We start from the raw sequence: 7,340 nt of genomic DNA on the forward strand, positions 1-7,340 counted from the left end.
GAGCGCTCCCCGAATCCGCACACCTGCGCGTGCACACCTGGGAGCGCCCGGGCACGGTGGTATCATCGCTACGTGGTCCGGGGGGGCGCACTAGGCAGGAGCTGGTGCACTAGGCAGGAGCTGGCGCTCGGGCCCTGTGGCGGTGCTGGAGCAGCCTTCCGGGGAGAGCGCGCAGCTATGCGGGGGATTTAAATGATCCCTTTCTCCCTCGAGTTTGAATAGAAGGGTGTCCTTCCACGACCGGCGGCATACCCGGAGTGGCCGGCTGGAGACCACCCACCCCGAGAGCCGCGGATCCCGCCGAAGGGGACCCCGAGTGCGGAGGTCGGGTGTGGTCCGGGCCCGCCGTTCGCTTGGCAGCCACTGGCTGACCTTGGGGCCACATCCACTCGCGTTCGCGTTCACCTGGAGGAGGCCCGGTGTTAATTAACCTTTTCCTGGCTTTGGCAGCCAGGTGCCCTGCTTGACTCCTGAGACCGCGGTGTGTGGCTCGAGCAAGAACACAGGAAGAGGCCAGGCAGAGCAGCGTACGTTCTGCTGTCGGACTCGCCCCTAACAGCTTTGGAAGGTGTAATAGGGAACGTTCGTTAACTTAAAGGAAGACATTCCTTTGATAAGATTATTTGCATTCGATTATCATTTTTGCCGCACACGCTAAGGGGCGTTTTTGGTGGTTGTCTTAGATCCTCTGGAAGTGTTTTACCACTTTTGGGGAGTCTAAATCATGAATCTTAACACATGCTCACGCCCCTCTCCCAATAATGAGAAGGTTTAGTGATGGGAATTTTTTACATAGTCCGGGAGCAGGGGGACAAAGACAGATGCCTGGTCTGAGCTGGATCACAGTTTACATCAGAGGACTTTGGTTTTGCAGAAAATGTTAAAATCAAAAGGCCTGTTTTAAAAAATGAGGCTGGGCCAAGCACGGTGCCTCACATCTGTAATCCCAGCACTTTGGGAGGCTGAGGCCGGTGGATCACTTGAATCTAGGAGTTCTAGACCAGCTTAACCAACATGGCGAAACCCCATCTCTAACCCCCAAAATACCAAAATTAGCCAGACCTGGCGGCGCACGCCTGTAGTCCCAGCTACTTGGGAGACTGAGACAGGAGAATCCCTTGAACCTGGGAGAGGTTGCAGTTAGCAGAAATCGCACAACTTTACTCCAGCCTAGGGGACGGAGTGAGACCCTGTCTCTAAATAAATAAATAGAATTAAATAAAAAATAAGGCTGGAGTTGATGTTTATTGGTAAGGTGTTTCACTCTGGAGCAGTACCCAAAGATAAAGTCGTGTTACCATTTAGTAAGGAGGGGTTTATGTTAGGGAATCAGAGCTGACCTGCCCTCTCCCTCCTGCCCAGCTGCAGATCCTGACATATAACAAACATCAGTTCTCATTAACTCTAAATGTGGAATTTTAAGACACAGTGTGTGCTTTGTCTGTTTGTGTTTATAAAAAAAGTAGCATAAGAGAATATTAGGATATTTTATATTATGAAGCATTTTCTTCGTTTCTTTTGTTTTCTTTTTTCCTAAAACAAGTTTTTTCAACCCTGGCACTGTTGACATTTTTGGCCAGCTGATCTTTGTTGTGGCATCCGTCCTGGGCATTGTAGGATGTTGAGCCACCTCCCTGAGTTCTACCCACTAGATGACCGGTACCACCACCTCCCCTATTTTTTTTTGTTTTTGAGACAGAGTTTTGCTCTTGTGGCCCAGGCTGGAGTGCAATGGCTTGATCTCGACTCACTGCAATCTCTGCTTCCTGGGTTCAACCAATTCTCCTGCCTCAGCCTCCCAAGTAGCTGGGATTACAGGCGTGCACCACCACGCCCAGCTATTTTTTGTATTTTTAGTAGAGACAGGGTTTCACCATATTGGCCAAGCTGGTCTTGAACTCCTGACCTCAGGTGATCCACCCACCTTGGCTTCCCAAAGTGCTGGGATTACAGGCGTGAGCCACCGCTCCTGGCCCTACCTCCCCTATTTATAGCAATGAAAAATGTCTCCAGATATTGCCAGAGGTCCCCTAGGGCACATAATCTCTCCAATTTAAAAATTACTAAGGTTACTGTGCTTGACTTTAGGGGTTGATTTTCAGAGAAGATAACAAGGAAGTGAAGATTATTGTTAAAATGTACTCAAAACCATTTACTTTCACATTTCATTCCTGTGAGTCAGGAAAGAAGGGATTGTGTAAAAATTTTCCGAGAAAAACAGAGATGAGAACAAGCTCTTGAGTGCGTAAATTAGCTGAAAACAAATTCCTTTATTTTTTCTTACTCAAAGTTTTTGTGGAGAATGCATCTCAAATAAAATGAACAGGAGGGTGGCTGACCCCGGGAACGGCTAGGAATGAGGAGGCTGGGGTGTGGGAGAAACACAAGGAGTTTGTTTTTCGTCCTGTCGACTTTAAGGGGTTGGAGAGATCTTCAGGCGTCGGGAGAACTGCGTGCACTTCTGCTTCGGCTGTCTGCCAGCATGCGGTTCTGGGAAAAACCAAGGCCACTTAGCCTTTCCCTGGATTGTGCCTGCCCTCTCGGCACCTCCCGATTCGACCTTTTATGGACGTATTTTTTCATTTGCCGTCTTTATATTTTTTGCTTTGATTTTCTGTGACCATCTCTTGCTTATTGCATATCCTGGTCATTGGCTTCCCAGCCTCCGGCAAGGCCTCAGGTTCTACCTGAGATTCTAACCAGGATTCCTTGCAGGTGACTTCCTGTGCTCCTGGGATTACATCTCAAATAAGCACGCATCCTCTCGCTCAGAGCTCTTCAGCATGCTGCCCTGCCAGGTAGTTCTTTTATGAGGCCAGTCTGTTTGTCTCAAACCTACTTTTAAAACAGAAGTGGGTGCAGAATGTCTCTGTTTTTCTTCCCCGCTTGCCCGGTCCTCCTTCCTGTCTTCTGTTGTTGAAAGGCTCCAGAATTTCATGCAGCCTTTGTGTGTTAACTAAAAAATATTTTATCTCACCTAATTTACCTAAATATGAAAGATTTTTCTTCCCCTCCTAACTCTCAAATGAACTTTCAGTCATTATGGGCTAGACCTTTGTCTACTGTGAGATCCCCCATCCGTATGGACGAGATTTCTCATGACTGAGTATTTCGCCTTTTTTCAGAATGTCCTAGATTCATGTGCATGTCCGCGTTCATGTTGAGAAGGTGTGTGGTGAGATGGTGGAGGGATCCTGCTCTGCTGGCAGGTACAAGTCAAGAACACAGGTTGAAGCTCAGCTGTGCAGTGTGTGCGCCGACCTCCTGAAATAATGGCCTCTAAAGCTGTTTTTGCTGTTCAGGAGGAGGGGTAGAAACCTAAGAGGGAAGACTGGTTTATTACTAATGGCAGTCTACATAGCAGCAGGTGCTTAGTTACTGTCTGATACTTAAAAGATTTTGAGCTTTATTGCCTACATATTTTGAACTAGATTTTTTTTCAATCCTGAGTTATAGTTTTTGAGTTTATATTTGTGAAACTGAGTCTGCTTGATCATAGAACTTCAAGGGACAGTTCTTTGAAATGAAAACTTTGGCATTTAGGGCCGGGGGAGAAATGTTTGCATTTCCCTTTCTGTGATTTGGGCAGCAGCATCTATTCAGGTTTTAAAAGAGCTGTGGAAGGGAGAGAGAAAGGTATCCTGTAACTAACAACAGTTACATGGAAGGGAGAGAGAACAGTATCCTGTAATTAACAACAGTTGCGTTAGATGTTGCTTTTGGTTCAAGTCAGTGGGTGTTTGATTTGTGAAATAGATGTTGTCCTGGAAAACTTTATAAAGCAGAATGTAATGTCTTTTTGTCAAGTTGTCTCCTTTCCCTTTACATCATAAAAATGGGAACTTGTTTCTGTAGAACATTTTCTAGTGATCCTAGAATTCTGATAGTCTTGGACCTGAGCCTTAAGTGTTCTTTACAGCATTCTGCCTCATAGAAGCTATTGGCTCCTGACTCACTTTGATTTTTGGAGTCTTAAGAGTGTTCTTTCTAGCAAGTTTTGTTGTAGGGACTTGCTGTTTGATATTTTCCGTTGAACATGGCTGCCTATGTTGCGTAGACCGGTGCTTCCAAAGCTTGGAATTGAGTATGGGATTGAGGAAGAGAGTATGGGTGTTGAAATTCATTGCCCTTAATTCTGAAAAACATAGAACACGTATCTTTACCCTTGTTAAACCTACCATATTTAGGGCTAAAATGCTAAATGCCTTTGCTTTTTGCAAGAAAATTTGATAGTATTCTGAATCTTATGTTACTAAATGGCTGCAGTTGGCTGGCAAATATGCCTTTGATGCTTGTAAAATGGGAACATTGTTATTATTTAATATATACCGTTAGGTAAATAAAACTTAGAAATTATGGAGTCCATAGGAGGGAAATATAAAGGTATTGTTGGTAGTGTTGGTGGCTTAGGCATCTTGGGTAAAGTGATAGCAAAAGCACATCTTAGAAGGCCACCTGGGGAACGTGAACCCGTAAGTCTTTTATATATTTCTACGTATATCTCTGTATTTTTTGGTAACCTGTTGCTACTTTTGAAAAGAGGTTCCAAGAGACAACTTTGTTTTGAAACAGTTAAAAAAAAAAAAAACAGTAAAGAAACACCGAATTAACTTTTGCTTTTTGATGATCTTAAAGGTAGTTGAAAATTGTAAATAAGGACGGGAAAACACATGCAAGCCAGCTTTGGTAAATCAAGGAATAAATAATATGCACAATTCTACTGAATGTGAATCTCTGGTATTCTGACAAGTCCTCCGGGTGAACATGGCTGATAAGTGCCTTTGTAGTTGAGTGGAGTCTGAACAACCCTGTCCCGCTGGGCATTCACGGGAAAGCATTGGGCTGGGGTTAGGAAATCACTGGACCTGGTCTTAGACCTATCATGGAGGTGACCTTGGGCAAGTCAGGTAGTTCTTTCAGTCACTTTCCTTGTTCTGAAGTGGGGACTCTTCTGTCACTGGCATCTGCATTGGGAGAAATGATATGTGTGAAAACACTGGAAAAAGTATGCAAAGAGAAGGCATTTAAGTGACTATATTTTGATTGAATAAAAATTTTAAAATAAATTGTTTTTATGTGGAAGGTCCATTATTTAGTAGGAACATATCTCAGAAATTACAGTGTTTACTAGTAAACAAAAAGACTCAAAATACAAATATTCACTTGAAACAATTTTTCAGGAATGTGTGCTTTGCATGATTGGAAATCATCCCATTTCAGGAGCTTTTAAATACACAATTTTATTGTGTAAGGCAAAATAATACATGATCATGTTAAGGAAGTGGACAGTGTGGAAAACTGCAAAGCAGAAAAACAAAGCTGCCTGGAGCTCTACTCTCCGAAGGTGGCCAGCATGAGCAGTCTGCACACTCACTACTACAATGTCCTGCTCGTGGATGTGCTTTGCGTCCGTGGAAATGTGCTCTGCATGCTCTGTAATCTCCCTTTTCCTCCACTAGACTAGGTGTTGAGGGACCAGTCCTGAATTTAAGTAACTCCTATTCCCAGGCTGCCTCCTTATTGTATAGAGGGATCCTAACGTACGGAATCCTCTCTCCTTCCACATTTTTAGTTTCCCACCTGCAATTACCTCCTTATGGTAGATCTTTGTAAGTGGGATTCTTGGGTGAAAGGATGTACACGTCTACTTTTTTTTTTTTTTTTTTTGAGATGGAGTCTTGCTCTGTTGCCCAGGCTGGAGGGCAGTGGTGCAATCTCAGCTCACTGCAGCCTCGACCTCCTGGGCTCAAGTGATCCTCCCTCTGGAATAACTGGGACCACAGGCATGAGCCACCATGCCCAGCTAATTTTTGTATTTTTTGTAGAGATGGAGTCTGTTGTTGCCCAGGCTGGTCTCAAACTCCTGGGCTCAAGTACTCTGCCCGCTTTGGCCTCCCAAAGTGCTGGGATTACAGGCATGAGCCACTCTAAATTTGGATGGATGTTACCAGAGTGCCCTGGGGTGGCACACCAGTGTGTGCGCTTCTCGGGTTCTTAGGAGCGGAGGAACTTGGTTGCACCTCATTCAGCTCCCTTCCTGAATTATTTGGCTGTGTACTTCTGTTGAAAAGGGAAATGTATGGAATACTTTTTTAGCCCCTTTAGCTTATAAATTCTCTTAAAAGTGCAGCTGTGGCAAGTAATACCTTGTCTATTCTATGAAAGAATTTCATTGTCTGAAGGCTCAAAACATCAGAAAAGTGACCAGAGGCAGCAGCTGACTACATGGGAAGCTGAGTAGTGGGCTCAGAGCCATGTTTGGAGTCTCAAGAGAGTCCTTTCTAGCAGGTTTTGTCGTAGGGACTTGCTCTTTGTTATTTTCCATTGAACATGGCTGCCTACATTGCATAGACCAGTGCTTCCAAGGCTTGGGGATCGGGGAAGAGAGTATGGGTGTTGAAATTCATTGCCCTTAATTCTGAAAAACAGAACATTTTAATCAAGTGTGCTTTCTTTCCTATTACCCTTGGACCTAGTTTTCTTGGGAACATGGTCTTGAGTGTATATGGTAACTGGGTATCTGTGCCTTTTACTGAGTTCCAACATGGGGACCGGGAGGGTGAGCTGAAGATCGGGTAGGGACAACTCAGTTCTTGCTGTTGATAGAATCTGGCCTGTGCTACCTGTTGGCTTAGAGCTGACATCTCTGTGGATGATGGCAAGAAGTTACTTTCTTACATCCATAGAATTCTTTCTCTAGCAGGCCCATGCCAAAATGATAGCATCTGAGTCAGCACTGATGCTGGGGAGGTTCTGGAGGGGTCGAGGGATAAGGGATGTGGACTTAGGGGAAGGGGTGGGGTGATTCATAACCTCTAGGCTCAGTTAAGGGCCCCCTCTGCCTGGCTGTGTGGGCACAGGAGCCTGTTTGAAATGGAATCACTTGAACTCTTCTGTAGTCGAGGGCCTCGGGAGTGTCAGTTTCTAGCTTGTTTCTTTCACTGCCTGCTATTGTTGGTTCTTGGCAGACCTAGTCCTCAAGCTTTGTGCAGCTGTGTCCAGAATTAGCCAGGCCCCAGAATATATCCAGCCTTCTTTCCCTCCTCTTCCTCAGAAAGTGTTAAGTAAATGCCATTCATTAACTCTCCCCAAGTAAATGCTATTCTTGAATCCTCCCCTCCCCAACAGTCCCTAGTGAGCTAATAAGAAAAGTGATAGCAGTGGACATTGGCTGAATGTTTATGGACATTCAGTATGTGCTAGGGAGTATGCCAAGTGCTTTTTGCACATAAAACCTTCTTTGCGTTTGTGCTTTTAATCTTCCCTCCCTCCCCCCCCCCCTCCCGCCCCCCCCCCCCCCTTCCCCCCCTGCCCACTCATATGACCATCCTTGCATGTAG

General features: G+C 45.1%; 1 protein-coding gene across 3 annotated transcripts in view; it reads left to right on the forward strand.

The window, feature by feature from the left end:
* Window positions 1–7,340, forward strand: part of LOC111550652 (cytochrome b5) — a 38,048-nt gene that overhangs the window by 643 nt on the left and 30,065 nt on the right. The gene's annotated exons all lie outside the window — the stretch shown is intronic.

This window comes from Piliocolobus tephrosceles, chromosome 18 (genome assembly GCF_002776525.5).
Source record: "Piliocolobus tephrosceles isolate RC106 chromosome 18, ASM277652v3, whole genome shotgun sequence".
Taxonomy (NCBI): domain Eukaryota; kingdom Metazoa; phylum Chordata; class Mammalia; order Primates; family Cercopithecidae; genus Piliocolobus; species Piliocolobus tephrosceles.